The sequence below is a fragment of the Mytilus edulis genome, chromosome 9 (genome assembly GCF_963676685.1).
Source record: "Mytilus edulis chromosome 9, xbMytEdul2.2, whole genome shotgun sequence".
Classification (NCBI taxonomy): Eukaryota; Metazoa; Mollusca; class Bivalvia; order Mytilida; family Mytilidae; genus Mytilus; species Mytilus edulis.
In genome coordinates, this window is record NC_092352.1 from 45,731,185 (window position 1) to 45,756,126 (window position 24,942).

Genomic DNA, 24,942 nt, shown 5'->3' on the forward strand with positions numbered 1-24,942 from the left:
TACCATTTCTTCTCTTTTCTATTAGGTCCTTTTATATTCTCTTCATCAATTATCAGATATGAAATAACACCTTAACTGCATGTTTGAAAATTTACAATGTCCATCAAAAACAAATGTGGTGTAAACGCCAATGAGCCGCATCCTACCGACAAAAATAACCAAAAGACTTGTGCAAGTTTGACGTTAAAAGAGATGCGAGTTTCCTTCAATGAGACAGCATCCCAGCGACAAAATATATGTATGAAGGAACTATTCACTTGGCTCATGCTACCAATTATTTATTTTGTCTGTCGATTTTTTGGTATTTTCCGAAAATAAAAACCACTGTTTGCATACTGATTAATGTGGCATTAAACACTAAAAAACGATAAATCCGGTCCATCATTGTTCTATTTCAAACGTGTTCGTCACCGATCATTGGTTTGGTAAACAAGAATCTATCAACTGGAATTGTTATTTCACCGGAGCAATCTTTTACATCACAAACTTATTACTATATCTTTTGCATTATGACTGTAATATTTGCCGCTGGTCATGAAGCAGTTTCAGGGAAATTAATGATTTCTTCAATACCTCTAACAAAAGATACTTTTAAACCCGAAGTATCATGAAAACGTCAATCAACTTTACGTAAAAAAAAAACAGTACATGGAAAAGAAGTGTATAAAGGATTGGGATGGAAAGAAATATAGATAGGACCTGCTTTTTAAGGTCTTTGTGTCCATCACAGTTTAAGTGTGGTGACCTTTTGTTTATAAGTCTATACTACAAAATGTAAGTTAAACTTTACAAAGTTAAAGTAAACTTGTCTTACAACTTTAGGTCGACATCATTATATATAGAATTTTTATTGTCAAAAGGAAAGGGTGTTTTATATGTCAAATATTTTCCAAAATTCTGTGAATGTATCGCACAGTCTCTATTTCAATGCATCATTCTGTAGTTAAGAAGACATGTCGTCGTGAAGCACAACAGTTTTACACTAACTGTTTCTGTAAAGTTCCTATGTGCAAAAATGACCAAAACTAGCCTTAGAGTTAAGTCCCTGCTAAACTGAAGTCTTCATGTTTCAGCTCTGGAGTTCCCAGTGAAGACATATTTTTTGGTTTCACACATTTTAGGTATACAGTTACTAAATGAAGAAAAAGTTGAAAATCTCTTGAGCATCTTAACATATACTCGACTGTTAACATATTTGAACTGCTTAGATATTTAAATGAAGTCAAAAGACACATTGGAAAAGTCGCATTTTTAACCTACGATTTTCTATTTCATTTGTTAAATGGACAGATTTGCCATCCATACAAATCTGACACTGTAATCCGTAATGACATCTGAAAAAAAAAAATGTTTAAAACATGATGATTATCTTCCCTATAAAAAGATAGCATAACTAATCATTTTAAGCCATTGATGTCCCCCTAAAAGACACAGTAAACATAGTTTACATTCATAAAAATGACAGGAACTATATTTATAGACAACCGAAATACGAGCGACGAAACAGGTCATTTTTGTTTTTAATAATACCATTTCTTCTCTTTTCTATTAGGTCCTTTTATATTCTCTTCATCAATTATCAGATATGAAATAACACCTTAACTGCATGTTTGAAAATTTACAATGTCCATCAAAAACAAATGTGGTGTAAACGCCAATGAGCCGCATCCTACCGACAAAAATAACCAAAAGACTTGTGCAAGTTTGACGTTAAAAGAGATGCGAGTTTCCTTCAATGAGACAGCATCCCAGCGACAAAATATATGTATGAAGGAACTATTCACTTGGCTCATGCTACCAATTATTTATTTTGTCTGTCGATTTTTTGGTATTTTCCGAAAATAAAAACCACTGTTTGCATACTGATTAATGTGGCATTAAACACTAAAAAACGATAAATCCGGTCCATCATTGTTCTATTTCAAACGTGTTCGTCACCGATCATTGGTTTGGTAAACAAGAATCTATCAACTGGAATTGTTATTTCACCGGAGCAATCTTTTACATCACAAACTTATTACTATATCTTTTGCATTATGACTGTAATATTTGCCGCTGGTCATGAAGCAGTTTCAGGGAAATTAATGATTTCTTCAATACCTCTAACAAAAGATACTTTTAAACCCGAAGTATCATGAAAACGTCAATCAACTTTACGTAAAAAAAAAACAGTACATGGAAAAGAAGTGTATAAAGGATTGGGATGGAAAGAAATATAGATAGGACCTGCTTTTTAAGGTCTTTGTGTCCATCACAGTTTAAGTGTGGTGACCTTTTGTTTATAAGTCTATACTACAAAATGTAAGTTAAACTTTACAAAGTTAAAGTAAACTTGTCTTACAACTTTAGGTCGACATCATTATATATAGAATTTTTATTGTCAAAAGGAAAGGGTGTTTTATATGTCAAATATTTTCCAAAATTCTGTGAATGTATCGCACAGTCTCTATTTCAATGCATCATTCTGTAGTTAAGAAGACATGTCGTCGTGAAGCACAACAGTTTTACACTAACTGTTTCTGTAAAGTTCCTATGTGCAAAAATGACCAAAACTAGCCTTAGAGTTAAGTCCCTGCTAAACTGAAGTCTTCATGTTTCAGCTCTGGAGTTCCCAGTGAAGACATATTTTTTGGTTTCACACATTTTAGGTATACAGTTACTAAATGAAGAAAAAGTTGAAAATCTCTTGAGCATCTTAACATATACTCGACTGTTAACATATTTGAACTGCTTAGATATTTAAATGAAGTCAAAAGACACATTGGAAAAGTCGCATTTTTAACCTACGATTTTCTATTTCATTTGTTAAATGGACAGATTTGCCATCCATACAAATCTGACACTGTAATCCGTAATGACATCTGAAAAAAAAAAATGTTTAAAACATGATGATTATCTTCCCTATAAAAAGATAGCATAACTAATCATTTTAAGCCATTGATGTCCCCCTAAAAGACACAGTAAACATAGTTTACATTCATAAAAATGACAGGAACTATATTTATAGACAACCGAAATACGAGCGACGAAACAGGTCATTTTTGTTTTTAATAATACCATTTCTTCTCTTTTCTATTAGGTCCTTTTATATTCTCTTCATCAATTATCAGATATGAAATAACACCTTAACTGCATGTTTGAAAATTTACAATGTCCATCAAAAACAAATGTGGTGTAAACGCCAATGAGCCGCATCCTACCGACAAAAATAACCAAAAGACTTGTGCAAGTTTGACGTTAAAAGAGATGCGAGTTTCCTTCAATGAGACAGCATCCCAGCGACAAAATATATGTATGAAGGAACTATTCACTTGGCTCATGCTACCAATTATTTATTTTGTCTGTCGATTTTTTGGTATTTTCCGAAAATAAAAACCACTGTTTGCATACTGATTAATGTGGCATTAAACACTAAAAAACGATAAATCCGGTCCATCATTGTTCTATTTCAAACGTGTTCGTCACCGATCATTGGTTTGGTAAACAAGAATCTATCAACTGGAATTGTTATTTCACCGGAGCAATCTTTTACATCACAAACTTATTACTATATCTTTTGCATTATGACTGTAATATTTGCCGCTGGTCATGAAGCAGTTTCAGGGAAATTAATGATTTCTTCAATACCTCTAACAAAAGATACTTTTAAACCCGAAGTATCATGAAAACGTCAATAAACTTTATGTAAAAAAAAAACAGTACATGGAAAAGAAGTGTATAAAGGATTGGGAGGGAAAGAAATATAGATAGGACCTGCTTTTTAAGGTCTTTGTGTCCATCACAGTTTAAGTGTGGTGACCTTTTGTTTATAAGTCTATACTACAAAATGTAAGTTAAACTTTACAAAGTTAAAGTAAACTTGTCTTTCAACTTTAGGTCGACATCATTATATATAGAATTTTTATTTTCAAAAGGAAAGGGTGTTTTATATGTCAAAAATTTTCCAAAATTCTGTGAATGTATCGCGCAGTCTCTATTTCAATGCATCATTCTGTAGTTAAGAAGACATGTCGTCGTGAAGCACAACAGTTTTACACTAACTGTTTCTGTAAAGTTCCTATGTGCAAAAATGACCAAAACTAGCCTTAGAGTTAAGTCCCTGCTAAACTGAAGTCTTCATGTTTCAGCTCTGGAGTTCCCAGTGAAGACATATTTTTTTGGTTTCACACATTTTAGGTATACAGTTACTAAATGAAGAAAAAGTTGAAAATCTCTTGAGCATCTTGACATATACTCGACTGTTAACATATTTGAACTGCTTAGATATTTAAATGAAGTCAAAAGACACATTGGAAAAGTCGCATTTTTAACCTACGATTTTCTATTTCATTTGTTAAATGGACAGATTTGCCATCCATACAAATCTGACACTGTAATCCGTAATGACATCTGAAAAAAAAAATGTTTAAAACATGATGATTATCTTCCCTATAAAAAGATAGCATAACTAATCATTTTAAGCCATTGATGTCCCCCTAAAAGACACAGTAAACATAGTATACATTCATAAAAATGACAGGAACTATATTTATAGACAACAGAAATACGAGCGACGAAACAGGTCATTTTTGTTTTTAATAATACCATTTCTTCTCTTTTCTATTAGATCCTTTTATATTCTCTTCATCAATTATCAGATATGAAATAACACCTTAACTGCATGTTTGAAAATTTACAATGTCCATCAAAAACAAATGTGGTGTAAACGCCAATGAGCCGCATCCTACCGACAAAAATAACCAAAAGACTTGTGCAAGTTTGACGTTAAAAGAGATGCGAGTTTCCTTCAATGAGACAGCATCCCAGCGACAAAATATATGTATGAAGGAACTATTCACTTGGCTCATGCTACCAATTATTTATTTTGTCTGTCGATTTTTTGGTATTTTCCGATAATAAAAACCACTGTTTGCATACTGATTAAAGTGGCATTAAACACTAAAAAACGATAAATCCGGTCCATCATTGTTCTATTTCAAACGTGTTCGTCACCGATCATTGGTTTGGTAAACAAGAATCTATCAACTGGAATTGTTATTTCACCGGAGCAATCTTTTACATCACAAACTTATTACTATATCTTTTGCATTATGACTGTAATATTTGCCGCTGGTCATGAAGCAGTTTCAGGGAAATTAATGATTTCTTCAATACCTCTAACAAAAGATACTTTTAAACCCGAAGTATCATGAAAACGTCAATCAACTTTATGTAAAAAAAAAAACAGTACATGGAAAAGAAGTGTATAAAGGATTGGGAGGGAAAGAAATATAGATAGGAACTGCTTTTTAAGGTCTTTGTGTCCATCACAGTTTAAGAGTGGTGACCTTTTGTTTATAAGTCTATACTACAAAATGTAAGTTAAACTTTAGAAAGTTAAAGTAAACTTGTCTTACAACTTTAGGTCGACATCATTATATATAGAATTTTTATTTTCAAAAGGAAAGGGTGTTTTATATGTCAAAAATTTTCCAAAATTCTGTGAATGTATCGCGCAGTCTCTATTTCAATGCATCATTCTGTAGTTAAGAAGACATGTCGTCGTGAAGCACAACAGTTTTACACTAACTGTTTCTGTAAAGTTCCTATGTGCAAAAATGACCAAAACTAGCCTTAGAGTTAAGTCCCTGCTAAACTGAAGTCTTCATGTTTCAGCTCTGGAGTTCCCAGTGAAGACATATTTTTTGGTTTCACACATTTTAGGTATACAGTTACTAAATGAAGAAAAAGTTGAAAATCTCTTGAGCATCTTGACATATACTCGACTGTTAATATATTTGAACTGCTTAGATATTTAAATGAAGTCAATGGACACATTGGAAAAGTCGCATTTTTAACCTACGATTTTCTATTTCATTTGTTAAATAGACAGATTTGCCATCCATACAAATCTGACACTGTAATCCACATAGTCTCGATTACCCAGACGCATATTTAAATATAGCGTCTGGGGTGATTAACCGGACTGGTCAAAAATTTATAGGGGGCGTAACAAATAATTAAATATAGAACATATCTATAAATAGCACTTCCGTTATCCCCAATATAATTTAAAAAAAAAAACCAACAGTAAACAGTGTAGTAGTAAATGTACATGACATTCTTGTAGCGCACTCTATGTTGGCCAACTTGCTGATGGGAAATTTTAAAAAACAATTTCACACGTATTTCTGTTCTCAGAGTTCCGTTGTCTGAAACTGAGTGATGTATAAACTAGAGTCAAAAGTAAGCTTTAATTGGCCGTGTACTTTATATTCAGATTTCGGATATTTTTTTCGTTGATCAAAAGTACTTTATATAAGTTTTTCTCTTTTTTTTTGTCATGGTTTTTATCCAAGACTTGATCATTAACTACTTCTCTAGTTATCGGCCGGTTGTGTCACCCGTGATTCCCCCATTACCTGGGTACCGCAGACGGCGGTACCCAAACGCCTGCCTCGTTTTATTCTGAGGCCTAGTTACGGCCCTGTGTAAATATTATAGCACTCGTCATAGGCGGATCCACCATACACCCCATTTTTTTCGTAGGAAAAGTGTGGTTGATTATGTAGGGAAACTCTGTAGCATGAGTGACCGTAGTTCCCCTCCCTAATAACAGGTTCTGAACCAGCCACGTGTATAGAGGATACCACGCTCTCTGCACGCTTAAGTAGGTGTCCGTAGGTGGACCGTTATACGGCTTAAATCTATATTTCTGCTTCTATACAATATTTTTTAATGAGTCATAATTTCTCCAACCTGTATCCCAAACAGGCTATAAATTAGGACCTCCTTTTTATAATTATTGTTAATTTCTATTCGTCCTGAACATTACTATTATTTACCACAAGACGATGAAAAAGCAACCCAAGATCAAATTATTCTTATATTATTGCACACCTGTCCACTTTATTCTCTTATCTTCATACTATAAAATACCACTATTTCTATTCTTTGTATTGTATCACATCGTCCTAAACATGCATGAAATGTTTGTCACTGGACGTTAATCAACCAACCATCAGTATATTGTGTCACCGTTAGTCTCTATTCTTTAATTTTTTTATCCAATTTTCGTTGTTTTGTCTCATTATTCTCATTTCTATAAATTCCTGTAATAATTTATGCCGTCTTATTTTTTTTATATATCTGATGCACTTACCTTACAAAAAAGCACACATCAAATTACGTCTATGTAAAGAAAAACATCTCATACAAATACTAAGATTGCATATGTAGAAAAGTTCCTTAACAAGTATAACTGGCAGTTTAGCGAGATCACACAATGAGCCAACTCAATTTTCATTTACAAAATTAACTGATCTTAAAACTGCAAACGACAGAAGTCTGAATGTTTCTTAGCTGTTACACCAATAATCGCCTAATCCTTTTGGGAAGAAAATTTTTAGGAACCAACCTTTACACAAAACCACTTTGACAATGTAGCCCGTGTCCATGGAGAAAGATAGAAACTAACCGTCAGTCATGAAACTCATTACTCTTTGAATGCATGTTTGAATCATGCACTTGGAAAAGATGGAATGGGATTTATCCCATACTGCATAGTAACTTGTGAAAAACATAAAAACTCAAGAGTATTTTAATTCTCCAACTCTTATAAATTCCATCATGTATTAGCATGCAATAAAGGACAGCTTCGCAAGAACAATAACTTCTCCTGTGAACCTTTATTATGAAAGTAAGGAAATTGGTATGATTGCTACATGTTGTAACGAGGCAACAACACAGCAGAGTTCAAATGACATGGATATTATACGCAAATGTGATCACTGCATGGCCTTCAATATTAAGAAACTTCCTACCATATGCAATGTAGTCAACTATAAGATGGCCCGACATGAAAATGAGATGCAATTCAACAATAATAACTGACTGTTTAATTGTTCATACGTTTTTTAGTTTGTTAATACAAATCTAATTTCCCTAACATATCTGATAACAATGTGTTTCTTGATATTTGTTTCATTTAATCAATATACGTCTGTGTATTTTTTTCTCTCGCTTTGTGGCGGCTGTCAAAATAATCCCAACATTTTTGGTTCTGTGATCTATTTATACTGATTGATGCATCAGTAATTAAAAAAAAAATCTTTCAGTTTGAATCTTGTTCTAATAAAATTGAAGCATGTTTATGATACAATCAAAATCCTTAATATTACATTTTTGTTTTAATTCGTCACATTTTACACATAAAATCTGTGTCCATAAATCATTTTTGGTTTGTCTACAAAAGAAAGTAAATATTAAAATCATATCAATTTTTAGTCACCAGCATAGCATATATATGAAAAACAAATTGTTTAAAAAACCCATCATAGAAATATATTTTATAAATTATTGTCCTGGTGCAAGTTAAATCCCACTTCAGGGTGCAAGATTATCTTGCTTTGTTGAAGACCCGACCCATTGGTGGCATTGGGCTGTTTACTGTTGTTTGGTCGGGTTACCCAGTGTCTCTTTGACACATTCCCTGTATTCTCTATCCAAACCATGCATGGATGTTTCTCATTGTTGAAGGCCGCTCACATCCAATTCATTTGAACTTGGGTGGATAGTTCTCATTGGTATTCATACCACATCTCTTAATTTGTGAAATGTTGAGCTTTTGGCAATTTTATCTTCACTTTTTGTTTTAGTCTAGATGATAATCTCTTAATCATGATGATGTCTACATTTGGTAATTTATGTCATTCCGTTCACTGGTTGCTGTCGCAGTCATTGACACCTCTTTTCATTGATGCTGAAAATATTGTTCCACTGTCTTTTGTTTTGCAGAAAATCGAATGTATAAATCATTTTGACCTTTTAGTGTACTATGTAAAAAATGGCATCTTCTTTGAATGTGTACAACATTGTGTATCTCTCCACCTCCCCCCCCCCCTTTTTTTTACACATATCAAGATGCAGGCTCCCTTATTTAGATATATACAACAAACTTATCTTGGATGAAGGTGCTATGTCGGCGTAATAGAAGTTTTACATCAAGTATTTATAAAGTTAACGATACTACACATCAACCCAAAATGTATTTATAACGTATACGACTGTTCGAGTTGTCCCAGTCAACTTAATTGTATAATTATAAACTCGTTATCGTTGCACGGACATGCATGAAAGAATATAACTACTAGGTGTATCAGGTTGCATATGCAATTTATGTTACAGTGTGTGTTGTTATGACATCTTTATGATCTTACCAAGGTTGGATGTGCTGGTTTTTCCTTCGCGTCCATGCCCATGTAAGCCATGCTGTATGGTGTTTTCCATGAATTGTATGTCGTCACAAAAATATATAAATAGCTTTAAACAACAATCGGTTCACTCGGGCTTTTCAATAATATTATCGTAATGTCATTTCTTCCAAAGTCAATAACCAACTTCTTGGTTATTCGTCTTGGACATTATCTTTGACAACAGGCTAAAAAAGCCGATACTATTCCGAAGGTCATAAATTACCATTTTTATATCACTTGTCATCCAGACGCTCTACTTTGAAAAATAAAGCGGCTGGATGATCGAGACTATAATCCACAATGACATCTGAAAAAAAAAATAATGTTTAAAACATGATGATTATCTTCCCTATAAAAAGATAGCTAAAAGACACAGTAAACATAGTTTACATTCATAAAAATGACAGGAACTATATTTATAGACAACCGAAATACGAGCGACGAAACAGGTCATTTTTGTTTTTAATAATACCATTTCTTCTCTTTTCTATTAGGTCCTTTTATATTCTCTTCATCAATTATCAGATATGAAATAACACCTTAACTGCATGTTTGAAAATTTACAATGTCCATCAAAAACAAATGTGGTGTAAAAGCCAATGAGCCGCATCTTACCGACAAAAATAACCAAAAGACTTGTGTGCAAGTTTGACGTTAAAAGAGATGCGAGTTTCCTTCAATGAGACAGCATCCCAGCGACAAAATATATGTATGAAGGAACTATTCACTTGGCTCATGCTACCAATTATTTATTTTGTCTGTCGATTTTTTGGTATTTTCCGATAATAAAAACCACTGTTTGCATACTGATTAAAGTGGCATTAAACACTAAAAATCGATAAATCCGGTCCATCATTGTTCTATTTCAAACGTGTTGGTCACCGATCATTGGTTTGGTAAACAAGAATCTATCAACAGACATTCCTCTGTTTTTAGTATTTGAAAGAGATTGGACAGTAGAAGACTATTCAATAAAGCCAAAATCCATTGTATAGGATAATAAAAAGCACAACTAAGAAACTTTACCGGAACACAATTTGCTTGTTTTAGGATTATTCCAAAATATAACGTGTTGGGCCGAAACACTACCCTTTTGGTCGTTTTTCTCCACATATATTTGGTTCTTATACATTTTGGGAATGAGCTTTCCTGACGAAGGTAATCTATTAAAGCCCTCCGGGAAAAATAGATGTATCCTTTGTTTGATATTTGTGAGAATCTGAACGCTATGATAGAAAATTGGAACTGTCACGAACATGGTTTCTGCCATTGAACTATTTTTATGAAAATAGTTTTGCATAATGCTGCATTGAAGCAGTTTCTGGATTTAATAATTATATTGAATCTACTTTTTCTGCAGTAGCATTGTTTCCCCCCAAAGATGGTTTATCGTAACCTTCATTCATAATAGGCTTAAGAGCTGTCTTAAATATTGCAAAAGCTTATCCCATTCTGAATGCAATTTTGAAATAGAAAATGAACCCTTTATAAGTTAGGTACATCCAAAACACTTTTATTTGATTAACGTTCATCACAAAAGCCTAAACCTAAACTGAAAGAAGGTTCACACATATTCATCGACCAATATCCAGGCATGTCAAAACATTTGGCATATTCAAACATAAAAAAACGTATATTTGTTTTGCCACGTTTTGCTAGAAAAAATGTTGTAGATGGATCCAAATCAATTCTATTACATAATTTGGTAAGACCCACTGGTTCAATTGCAAGATAATGATAAATTTCCCATTTGTAATTTGGATGTTATTCTGCTATGACAGTTTTCAATCTTTCTATTGCATCTGTAAATTCGATGTTTTCAATGATATCAATTTCTCAAGAAGGGTAGGCTTTATAGTTATCAATTCAATGCATGTTTACTGTTTATTAACGTCTATTTTTTTCTTTTGTGCGGCATCATTGTATGAAATAAGAAAGTGTTCTGAAAATTCAGTGAATAGAAGATTTTTGAGTTTTGTCCAAGTTTCTCCTATAAATTCGAACAAATAAAAAAGTGTATCCTTATTGATTGAACCATTTTTAAAATTGCATATAACATCTACCTCTGCATGTGCTTGTTTTGTTTTGAAGACGATGTGTCACTTGCGAATCAACCAGAAATAGTTACTTCATATTTTACAAAATAACTGCGGCAAAAAAATCAAACAAATACATGTATCACAATGTATCGTATATCTTATATAGTGAGTCGTATACTATCCGACTATTTCAAAGAAATAAAAAACAACCTCTTCTGAGGTATTTTTTTTTTTATAAATATCACAAATATTAGTGCTCCTCGACATATGTGCTATCTGCAATTTGGAACGTGGACCCAGTTAGTTGTCCCATTGAAACGCATAGTAATAGTAGCATATGGGGTTTTGGACTTCTGTTTCATGTTGAAAATTGGATTCCCAGTTTCTAAGTACAATCGCAATGACTCATGACCGGCATTCCATTGAAAAATTATGTCTTGATTGACAACGGGGTCACCCAGTCTTCTTTCGGGGAAGAATAAAGGCTACAATTCAGGCAATTTACTCTCTGCACTGACGCCAGATTACATATAAATGAATCAAAATTTTTACAGAAAAACAAACCCTACCATTTCAAGTAAATCTACATTCAATTATATAAATTATGTAATAATAATACTACACTATTTTAGATAAAAGTTATATTTTTTTAAGAACTATATTCGTGATTACCGGACTGGTTGCCGGAACTGGGATCATATTTCATATAAAAAGATTCAATTTAGAACTATACATTCACTACTGCACTACTTGCACATTGATGAAGATTAAGTAGTTTTTCATCAAAGGTTAAACTCGAAGTAATGATCGTTTTTATTCACGTTATGTAATAAAATCTATTATAGCATCCTATATTAGTTACATGGATGTTAAATCAATTGAAAATAGTTATCGATAGAATGGCTGTTAGCTCAGGCAACCTTTAATATTTTTAAATTATGAACGCTTCAAAAAATGACATTTAATAAATCTCAATTAAAAAAAAAACAAATTATCATGTCTATGGAATATAGAGTTAAAGATTATGCAAGTTGCAGTAGAAAATAGAAAACTGAAGTTATTACATGTTTTATTTGTGATTGTAAATTCTTAGAATACTAACAAGTTATCTATCAAGATTAAAATAATTGTAAATGCTGGTTTTGAAACGAGTAAAACATCAAATATAGATCATATAAAAATAAAACAACGGAACAACAGACACAGAACAGGAGCTATGTACCGTATTGAACTTGCTGATGAATTAGCTTTTCCATGTATAACGCTTTTAGTGATTTAAAGGTGGTAATATCAATTAAGTACTTTTCCTTTGCTTAACGGCTTGTGTAAAAAATGGAGTGTTTCTGTATCCTGATTAACGTAATAAACTATATCATTTCTTTTCATTACAAAACAATACTCGTGGTAACGTTGCTCATTCTTGATCTATCAAAATAGTAAAAAAAAAAACGGGATTACAATTACATTTTGTAGTGTTGTGTTTTCTGGTTGTTTATCGTTTTTTCCAATGAACTTGTCTGTTCGATATCGATAAAAGAATTTGACTATCCCTTGGTATTTTCCGCCTTTCATTTAGTTACTCAGAGTCCCAAAATCTTACAGAGATTTGTCAATCACTTTGAATAATATTTTATGAAGCATGTGTTCGACTGCGCGAGACAACAGTTTATTCAGTTATGGTATCTAAAAGATTGTTTATTTTTCATTTCTCCCCACTCAAAAAATTATAACAAAAACCTACATTTTCCATAATTTTAATTGTTGAGTGTTTATTAGCTGCAAGTTGTTTGTTTTTCTAGTTATATGTTTGCATGTTCCTTCTGAGAGATTACCAATTACACCACGTTGAATATGATCATAAACATACACATTTTGATGAATTCTTTCATGGTTTTATAATCTGGAAATAGATTCGTATTCTTCTCTAAAAGGTGTAATGTCATTTATAATGAAGTGTAGGTTATTTAGACTATATTGGTTGAAAGACGTTTCAATACAGAACTAAGTTGATTTATTGATGTTGATGTTCAGTAAATCATTTTAGGGATTACGTCAGGAATGTCAATTTCCGTTGAGGAAAATTATTTACTTCTAATCATCCACGTTAAGGTTTACCTTCATACGTTATCATTTTAAAATATGTTGTTGTTTTTGCGGAAAAATCTTTTTTTCTTTAACAAATAATTTACGACCAACTTTTCCAATTGTTTACTTTAATTGTTTGGATGATGATGGTCATTTGGAATCTGTGACAAGTTCTTTTCATAATTGTCCTGCTTTCTTTGTCTGTAGTGACTTTTCTTTGCTTTCATTAAAAATAAACTCATCATAGATACCAGTATTAACATTTCATATTGACGCCAGACGCGCGTTTCGTCTTCAAAAGACTCGTCAGTGACGCTCGAATAAAAAAAATGTTAAAAGTGCCAAATTAAGTACGAAGTTAAAGAGCATTGAGGACCAAAAATTCCTAAGAGTTTTGCCAAATACAACTAAGGTAATCTATAAAAAATAAAGTAGTTTTAAAGAAGCTGACAAAGAAAAACTGTGTAAAAGAAAACAACACGTTTAATAATTCCTTGCGTCCGAAGCGCTTTTTTTGGATTTACCTTCATCAGGAACGCTCAAAGCCAAACATTTGAAATTCGAAGATGTATAAGTACCGAAAATCGTTGAAGAGCTATATGGATAAAATACCTAAAATAAATAGCCAAATTCATCTTAAGCCAACTTTGCCTGAGGGAGTTGGAACCTTAGTTTCATAATAATTTTCAAAATTTATAAACGGGAAATTTTAGTAAAGTTTGTTAAATCATGTCAGTACCGAAGCACTGACTATTGAGCTGATGATACCCTCAGGGACTGATATTCCACCAGCAGAGGTATCGACCCGGTGATGTAAAACATTGGAAACAACACGTTCAATAATTTCTTTGGTCCGAAGCGCTTTCCTGGATTTACCTTCATCAGGAACGCTCAAAGCCAAACATTTGAAATCCGAAGATGTATAAGTATGTAAAGTGCATAAACTACAAAAGGAGCGGGACCAGATTAGTCGCCAGGATAGCATATCTAAAATACCTGGATTTCAATTGTGTTTTGTAGTCTTCTGTCTGTTTTATGGTCGTTTTTCGTTTTTTGCAATGGAGTTGTCATTTTGGTTCCGACTTATGAGTTTGACTATTTCTTTAATATTTTCTCCCTTTCGTTAAGTTATTCAATGTCCCGATTTTGAATACTGACAGAAAGTTGTCACTAATTTTGGGTGTATTGTCTTAAAGCATTTGTTAGACTGAGCAATTGAACACAGATTTTTAGGGCATGATATATTAAAGATTGTATCTTCATTCCCCCTAAACATATATAACAGACCCTACATTATCCATAGTGTAATTGCTAAGTATGAATCGGCTGCAAATCGTTTTTTTTTTGTCATTTGTTTAATTGTTCTTACTGAGAGATGATCAATTATACCATGTTAAATATGAACATAAATATAAATATTCTGATTAATTCTATCATGGTTTTATATCATGCGCTTCATATCAAAATTTCAATTAGCATCTAAAATAACTATGCAACCCGGGATCGTTTACCTTAATCATGCAGTTTGTTTTCTTTCCTGCGTTGCAAAATATCTCCAAAAGAGGGGCGAAAGATACCAAAGGGACAGTAAAACTCATAGATTAGTTGAAAATAAACTGACAACGCCATTGCTAAAAAATTAAAAGTTGTTTTAATATTGTGTTTACCCTAGTAAATGTCATGACAATCGCTGTCACATAGTATATTTAGTAAGGTCTATATTCAACATTAAAAAAATGTTATCATTTAATACTTAGGTTTTAGTCGATATCATGATTTAGTCGTTTTTTATCAGGTGAGTGTTTCAATATTTTTGATATTGATTTTCATGTCAATCACTGTGCCAAGGCCTATTCAATAAGCTTTTTATTCAACAAAAATGTATTCATCAAACTTAGTTTCTCTTTCATCATCCATATTTTATCGATCGATACTTTATGCGTGTTTCATAAAAAGCAAGACATTTCCCTGAGTATATCACGCTCTTAAACTTATTCGAACTTAAATAAACGTTGAACACAAGGAAATACTACCAGCATCGCAATTTGCATCGACTATTATAACAGTTCAGACATGTTTTGATGATGTATAATACTAATCAAGTTAAGTATTTTCTGCACACATGTTTGATCTTGTTCGAATGTTCACCTGTCTTGTTTTCTTTAACACTTTTCATATGGCAATTTCATTCCAATGTTCAGATTTCTCGTAAACGCAGTTTGGTCTTCTTTTCATAATTAACTAAAGGGTAAACATAGATCCCTAAAACATTTCCCGAATTCCGCTAGAGTAGTACAGTTATGTATACTTCGCCTTCAAAATACCAGTTCACAAATAGTAGCCTGTCAATTCCAAACAAAAATCAATCTCAAACATAGAAAAGAAGTAAGGGATTTAAATCTTTGAAACAGTAATCAGTCACTAAGTGAGACATTACTCCTTATTACAGTCTCTGGATATGCTATCCATGCAGTAGTAAGTACTACGTTATTGGCAGGGTTTGAATAAAGAAAACTCTTTATAGTTTAATCTCATTGCTGTAATATTTCGGATCTTTACCTTGTGTGATGAGATAGCTCGATTAAGTAAGAACGTTTGATACGGGTTAACAACGGGGAATCAAGAATCAAATATTATGCCATAACTCGTCATTGAATCTTATTCATCATGTATTGATATTAGGATAGCATTGCGGTAATTGACCCAATGGAAAGTACAATGCTCTATTAACATATATATATTGTTTACTTGCTTTGTCGATTACGAGGTTTAATTAATGAACTATTTCGTCTGTAAAGACATCTGTCATTGTCTTAATTCTGACCGGTATTGCTATAATTTAGGGTTGTTTACAGGAATGTCAGTGTGATATCTAGATGTAGGACCTTGGCCTTTTTGTTATTATGGCTTCGACAGAACGAAATCATTTCTGTCTTGAGGCTACCACTAAGATATCGATAACAACTTATAAGTCCTTTTATAAATCTACCTGATCAGGACTTTATACACTTTGAAAGAATACATAGAATATCGTAATATACCAATTTATTCGTATCCAATATGTTATACCAAATGATTGTTTTTAAAAAGTCGATAATGTAAATTCAGAAATTATTGCGTGCATCAATTATTGCCAATTTGTCATTTAGAACTAAAATACGATTGTAATTTGTGCGACATTGAGAAAAATCCCTTTTAATTCGTATAAAAACTTTCAAAATGCGATAGTCCGGCGGCTACAAGCATATTTCAGATGAATTGTGCACATCCTGTTACAAGCATGAAATTTGGCATAGACCTTCCTCAACTATTGCTCTTTTATTTCAGATAGGGAGGCATATGAAAAAAATGTCTCACTTCCGGTAAAATCCAAAATGGCGGACGTCATACTTAAATCAGCCCAATTTTGAAGGCTAGCGTGTAAAAATGTGTTATTATCATGCTACTATCATAATATTTGGTACAGACCTTTGTTTTTTACTACTTTTGGATAAATTAAATAAATTAAATGTCTTCAGAAACCCAACTTCCGGTTAAAATCCAATATGGCTGACATTGTACTTAAATAAGCTTTTTTTTTAGGGAGGGTAGTTGAAATGTGTTTTAACGTATTGCTACTATCATTACATTGTGTATTAACCTTTCTTTGGTGTTTCTGGTGGATACAATGCATAAGACATATGTCTTATAAACCCTTACTTCCGGTTATATCAAAAATGGTAGACATAGAAATATCCACTTTTTATTCAAATTTTCATTTTTTTCAAAATGTAAAGAAAATGATTTTGTTTTGTGCTGGTCATTCAACTTGTGGCTTAAAGTTATCCTCAAAACCACTTATTCTAGCATGTTGTAAATATTTAGATATAAAGTTGACACTTCCGGTTAAAAATATGACGTAAATTTCAAAGATGAGCCCTCAATCTATTTCTTCGATGTAGAGTTTTGGATAGATTGATTAAAAAAAAATCACTATAGTACTAAAAATTATTTTAAATTATTACTATTTGGCCAAGAATACATGTTTATTCACAGTCACCATAACATGCACACTTCGCAGTGCACGGGATACCCGATTTTCCACATTAAAAATGACCGCGGTATCCTTTCTTCCATCCACAATGTATAAGCTTTTGACAAAATGATGAGGCCTCAAAAAAAGTTTTTCAAAAGTCATCCTCTTTGTCCCTGCCTGGAGTGGGTAGCATAAGAGCCAATCCCAAGCTCGTCTCCCTAAACACCTACCTAAGTATATTAAATGATTTACATGCTGGAAAAGACTAGACCAAGCTGAGGGAATAGCATCAAAAAGCCGTCCCTGTTGCCCAAATAGTTATTTTCTTGCTTCGTTAATCATGTTATACCCATTAGCCTGATTAATCATCATTCTTTTTGTTAAAGTCACATCTTCAAATGCAATCAATGTCTCCCACATAGTCTTTTCCCCCCTTTCAAGCAAAGAGAGAACCATATCACAACAGGTAAAGACATGGATAACAATAAGTGTTTCATAGCACTCATTGTCTAGTGCATTTGAAAGGCCAATGATAGATATTAATCCAAAGTCTTTTGCCCTCCGAAACACAATCCATAGTTCGTCTACCCCTATGTAACGGAATAGCGAAACAGTAGTGGCAGCATCATCATTAACGACTGTTCGAATCATGACTCGTTTACTTGCGTGTTTCACTGCATCAGACACATGCACCATGATTTTAGTGTCTGCCTCTAAATGTGAACTTGGTGCTGAATCTGAAATACATTACGTGGTGGATAAGACAGAATATCCTGACAATTTGTTGCTATAACTACCATACGCATCCAAGACTTCATCGACTAGTATTTCAGTTTCAAGGTATTTTATTTAGGTAAGGACATAATACCAAATCAGCAAACTCAGTGGGCCGCAATTCACAATCGGAGAGCTGATTTCCAACATTTACAAAGACTGTGGTATTGTTTCTCACATCCATAAATTCTGCAAAAACACATATTTTCTAGCCTTCTGCCCCCATGTCACGGAATAGCGAAACAGCAATGACATTAGTATCGACTGTTTGAGTCATGACTCAGTTAAGTCTATGTTTCACTGCATCAGGCACATCTATCTTGATTCTAGTGTCAGTCTCTTGGTGTAAACATGGTGCTAAACTTGAAACATCATCAAGTGGTGGATAACACTGAACATCCTGAGCATTTGTTGCTTCAACTACCTTGTACTCAAAATTGTATTGAGCAAGCTTCTGTGAATAAAAACTTAAAAGTTCTTTCTTACTGTCGTCATCTCTCAGAAAACTTTCCCAATTTTGAGGATGTTTTTAATCCTTGGTTCGTCTGTGTATTCCCTTTCCCCTAAATGTTGCCCTTGCTTCTTTTAGCAGCTTTCAAACTACCAGTATTGTCTATGTTCACATCCAACACTACATCCACTGTTGTTACAGTTTCAAGGTGTATCCTAACGAGTAAGATGATTGGGTATTATGTCATTACCTTAATAAAATACCTTGAGACTGTAACAAGAGTGGATGAAGTCTTTGATGAGTATGGTAGTTGTAGCAACAAATGCTCAGGATATTCTATCTTATTCACCACGTAATGTATTTTAAGTGTAGCACCATTTTTACATAAAGAGACTGACACTTAAATCATGGTGCATGTGTCTGATGCAGTGAAACACGCACTTAAACGAGTCATGATTAACAGTCACTGATGATGCTGTCAATATTTTTTCGCTATTCCGTGACATAGGGGCAGACGAACTATGGATTGTATTTGGGGAGGCAAAAATCTTTGGATTAATATCTATCAATGGCTTTTCAAATGCACTAAGCAATGAGTGATCACACACTTTTATTTCTGACCAATACATTATGACGGTTGTGATACTGTTCTCTCTTTGCTTGAAAAGGAAGAAAAGACTACCTGGGAGACATTGATGGTATTTGAAGATGTGACATTAACATAAAGAATGATGATTGATCAGCCTAAATCAACGGGGTTGTACTGTAAGATTGCACAAACTTATTAGATCTATTATGACCAGCACAAAACAAAATCATTTTCTTTACATTTTGAAAAAAGTTGAAAATTTGAATAAAAAATTGATATTTCGCTGTCCGCCATTTTGGATACTTCCAGAAGTAAGGTTTTTTTAAGACATATGTCTTATACATTGCCTTCATCAGAAGCACCAAAGAAAGGTTCCTGTTCAATGTAATGATAGTAGCAATATGGTAAAACACATTTCAATTACTCTCCCTTAATAATAAGCTTTTTTAAGTACAATGTCCGCCATATTGGATTTTAACCGGAAGTGGGGTTTCTGAAGACATATAATCTATTTAATTTATCCAAAAGTAGTAAAACACAAAGGTCTGTACCAAATATTATGATAGTAGCATGATAATAGGACATTTTTACACGCTAGCCTTCGATATTGGGCTGATTTAAGAATGACGTCTGCCATTTTAGATTTTACCGGAAGTGAGACATTTTTTTCAAATGCCTCCCTATCTGAAATAAGAGAGTAATAGTTGAGGAAGGTCTATGCCAAATTTCATGCTTGTAACAGGATGTGCACAATTTTTCACAAAGCCGCCGGACTACGAGTTTAAGTTATTGCGATGATATCCCTGTCGCATTTTTAAATGGTTTTGTCTATAAATTTATATTTTTAATTTCATTTTGGTCATATAATTCTTCAACTGTGTCGGTTCCTATGCATCCTTTTAAATATTCAGCTTTGAGTATTTCTGATGGAGATAAATCCAGAATAGCAAGACGGATGCATGACATTTATAACAAAGCGTTTCATTTTGTTTCATAATCTTGGCTGATAGCTCTGCTATTGGACAATAAACCTCGAGTGTAACAAAGCTCAGTATTCTGTACAATGGTACTGACATGATTTATATAAAAAAAAATAGATTTCTCCGTTTATTAATTTGTGTATTTAAATATATAAACTAAAGTTTAAACTCTTATCGGCAAGTTTGACCTAAGATGAATCAAGCTATGTTTTATGTCCGTTTTGGTCTTATATCTGTTCAACTGTTTCAAATATATGGCTTTGAGTGTTCCTGGTGAAGGTAAATACAGAAAACCTCTTCGGACGTAGAGATTTATAACGTGTTGTATTATTTATTTTAAAGAATTTCGGTCTAACCGTTTATTCATCAACGTCATATGAATTCTAGAAAAAAAATACACTTAAGTAGTCTCTAATAGTCTAAATAAAAATTTTGTAATAGTGTTTAAATTTTGGCCGACGATATATTTAATTCAAAAGAGTTCTAAAAAAAATCCTGCTTTAAAAAAAGGATTATCTTATCATATTTCTCACACCTCTCGATGTACAGCTTCATTTTAAAGAAGGCTCCTTCCAAAAAGACAAGCCATGTACTCTCCATAGAATTGCAGAAGAATTTCTGTAACTTTAAATAACAATCCTAGAAGTTAAACTCAAGTGGGAACTAAATTGCATCCTAATCTGTCAGTAATCCGCAGACTATTTTCACAAATTTCTTAACAGTGCATATTTCAACCAGTTATAACTATATTTGCTGTTTTAATATGTTTTGTCGGTTATTGCTCACTCTGTGTTGATAAATTTTCGATTATTATATATTTTAATATCCTGTCAGGAGTTTGATTAATGGCATTGTATTGAATTACTTTCTTTATGCCTTGATATTTAATAGGTATACAATAATTTTGATCAATTTTGGAATAATGTGTTATTGTCTATTTTTATTCCATTACTATATGTACTTCACCATTGTTTACATATCATCTAATCTTATCTTATCTATAGTATCATATGTTTTTCTATTGCTTTCGTCCTATCTCTTATGTGTCTAGGTTTTATAGCAGAAATAATTGGGGTTATGCTCTTTTTCCTGAAGGTGTTTGACAGTCCTCAATATTTTGATGTAATACGTTTTGTACATGAATATAAAAAAAGGAGATGTGGTATAATTGCCAATGAGACAACTCTCAATCAGAGACATATAAGCATAACATTTAACAGTTAAAGGGTCACCGTACTGTCTTCAATAATTAACAAAATCCATGACCCAAAGTGATGTATGTTTTATTATTTAAATGGATTGTATTTTTTTCGCTGCATCGCTTGCGGTGAGACTTTTTCCACTCGGGACTGTTGATTTTTCCAATTTTAACAGCTATGCTTTCTGAACATTCTCAGGATGTCAAATGTAATTGCCTACATTATAAAACACATCGAATCTCACGTGATACGGTTGGTGTCGGAATCTGATCCTCTTAAACCTTTTGAGACGATATGTACATTGTAGTCAAAATTATTTGAAGTAATTAGGCATAGTTGCTTTATATTATTGACGTCACAAGAGGTTTAAATAAAATTCGACGTGTTTAAGTTTTGACAGTTGATAGCACAATATCAATGAAGCCACATGATTACTATAGAAAGAAATTAACTCTTCAGGACTAGTTCAAATCTGCTAAACCTCTTTCACAAGACATCCGGAGAAAGCTAAAATGATAATGAGATATCATAAATCTTTCAACGTCAATAAAACTTTAAATCGAGGTAGACAAGTCTAAAAAAAAAAGTCACAATAACAATGTAAGTTCAAAACGGATAGTCCCTTACCAAATGTCAAAATTGACAGCTCAATTATATGAAACGAACTGTCATATTCTGTAAAAATGTAAAAAAAATAGGGACACAGCAGTCATCATTGTGTTATGTTACAATCTTAATCACCATAAAAACAAACAACTAAATCAACAAGGAAAACAAAATGGCTTGCAGGCACTCTACAGAGTGAAAATGAAAGACAAGAATAATAAAATATGACTATGGCACAATAACACAATGGCGGGTTGTATAAATAACGATCAAAGACAAAAGGATATTACCAAAAATATACCGAACAGCAAAGTATAAAAAAATATAAAGATGAAAAAAGGACACTGTAACACGTAATTAAGATCATAAATAACTAAAGTACCTAGATTCGATACTTCAAGACCATTATGTATTATTTGTGAAGATGATATAGAATATTGACCAATAAGGTCTTAGAATCTTCCAAATAAAAAAATTTTAGAAAAAAAGACGGGACGTTATTTGGCTTTACCGTGGTTCATCAATTTTCTGCTGAGATAATGGTTAAGTTTTCTAAAGCCAAAGTAGTTACTGCAGGCTCTTGTATATCGAATGATTTGGGAATGTATATCCCATATGCAGGTGAAGTTTGTATATTGTTGCTAAGGTGGGAGAATTCTTAAAAAATCGTCTCGTTTGTCATTGAGTATGGTACTGAGAGGACCGTTTATGTTAAATTCGAAGTGTAATCACGAAAAGACAGAGGTAGCGGTGTCTGTGTCCTGGAATTTGTATTTCTCAAATACAAATATTCTAATTTTGAAAAAGGGAACATTCATTAATTAAAAAAGTATTTGAACTGTTTTTAGTTTTGATTGGAAGTGTTTTGTTGCTTTTATTTTGTGCTTCGTGTCGATCATATAAATCAAAACCTATCCAATTCACCTTTGATATTTTGTTGGGCTGTTACTCTACTCTTCAAGTTTATGGTAAGTTTGTGCACTGAAATTCCTGCATATACCTGCCTTAGTTTTTATATGTGTATAAATAGAAACCAGGATTAAAAATTTGTGAACAGTTAATAGTATAAAATTAATTGCAATTTCGAAATAAAACGATTCTCTTACCTGCCATTGGTTTTTTACATATTCCTATCGCATTTTCTGGATTTAAACACGGGTTTACTATATATATATTGTTGCCGTTTATGATTTTGTAACTGGTTTTATTCTAAAAGTATTTTTGTTTTTGCTGCATATATACTGATATTGTGTAATGAACGGATACCCATATCTTTTTGTTTTATTATATTCTTATTCTCATTCCATACAGTAACATCCTGCTATGTATTTGACTCTTCAATATTTTACATTAGAGAACAGATTGGTATAAGCCGATTTGTCATGTGCAAAATAGGGAAGTATAAAATCTTGTAAAGATCTGAACGTTTGTGTTCAAGAAAAGCTTTTGGGAAGCATCACTTTCATTAGGTGTTTTCTTTTTTTACTTTCTATTAGTGTGTCGATTCTAATACTGATGGATTGTCCCTTCTGTTTATCATCAGTTCAGAAGTCAGTGCTTTGGTGGAAGGTTGGGCTTGCCATAAAACCAAGTTAAACCCACCAAATTTTCTAAGAACGTCCTGAAATAAGGCAGGAATATGGCAGTTGTTATCTAACAGTCCTTTTCTATGTTTGTTGGCGTTTGTTTTTGCTGCAGTTGAGTATTTTGTTCCGTTGTTTTACTCTTATTGTTGATGTTCTGTGTTTCCCTCAGTTTACGTTTCCAACCCGGATTTTTTTCCCTCCTAATCGATTGTTGAATTTAGGACGGCGGTATACTACGGTTGCCCTTATTTGGTCCTTACATACTTTATTATATATGATTCTGAAATTTTCGTTGATAAATAATTGATTTATTAGGGATCATGGTTTCAACTTACGCAAGCGACGTTTACAAATTGAATTTGCCGTTCACCTATGGTCCCGTTTGAGTGTGTTGATGTATTTGCTATATATATTCTATTTTCAGAATTTGGAGTTTGGTCGTTTCAAATGGAGATAAATCTAAAAAAAGTGCTTTGTAATCATCAATTGTATGTGTAATTTTCATTTTGTAAATATAAACATGTAGCTTTGTTTCTATCAAGTAAAGCACGTATATCTTATTTATAATACGTTTGTAAATAAAGAAATTTCAAATTTTGCTACGGGAGATAAACAATGATTCAGCTTAGACGAATATATGAACAAAAGCATTTTCCTAAAAACGATAAAGCTATATCTACAGATGAATACCACAGATACGTTATCTTCCGAACTGCAGACACAATGATTTATGATAAAGTGACATGTTACAATATTAGTGCACTGTAATTCAGAGACGTGTCTGCGTCCAAACAAAGTCATTTGTTTAAGTTTGCTTATAAATCTGATTTTAAAGGAAATACATACATATAATAATATTTCCTCAAAGACGCGGAGAACGAATATGAGTTATGTAATACCTTTAAATTAATGTTGTGTACCTAATGACGATATGAGATGCGTGTGCGCCATATTCATATTATCAAATCCAAAATACTAATATAGAATGGAAATGTTATTAATAGGTGTCGTAAACTAAGTTATTATCTAATTTATTTCTACAAAAAACATATGTAATGATTTGAATCAAAATGACAAATAAATTACAACCAAACTGCATTTTTTAAAATGAAAAACGAGGTCTTCGTTAATGTTCTGTATTTATCATGTAAGAAGATATTCTGACAAAACACAATTGCGCACTTTTGATTAATTATTGATCATATTAATTGTAATTTTCTGGAAATATGTTAATATTTGGTACATTTTCTTTTTAACATCTTAAATCTAATGTAATTGTTCAGAAGTAATTGTGTTTGTATCTACATTTAGTTAAGAAATATGGCCTTCAGAAAACATTGTATTAAATTTTATATATTTACTTGTTAAACCTGTGTGGCACAAAT

At 32.6% G+C, this 24,942-nt stretch overlaps 1 long non-coding RNA gene across 1 annotated transcript; it reads right to left on the reverse strand.

Moving 5' to 3' along the window:
• Window positions 1-7,875: 7,875 nt before the first annotated feature.
• LOC139490335 (uncharacterized) lies at window positions 7,876-9,494 on the reverse strand. The gene is made up of 2 exons (XR_011656290.1): window positions 9,198-9,494; window positions 7,876-8,224 (listed from the first exon to the last, which is right to left on the reverse strand). It is a non-coding gene; the product is annotated as an uncharacterized lncRNA (long non-coding RNA).
• Between the last annotated feature and the right edge of the window lie 15,448 nt (window positions 9,495-24,942).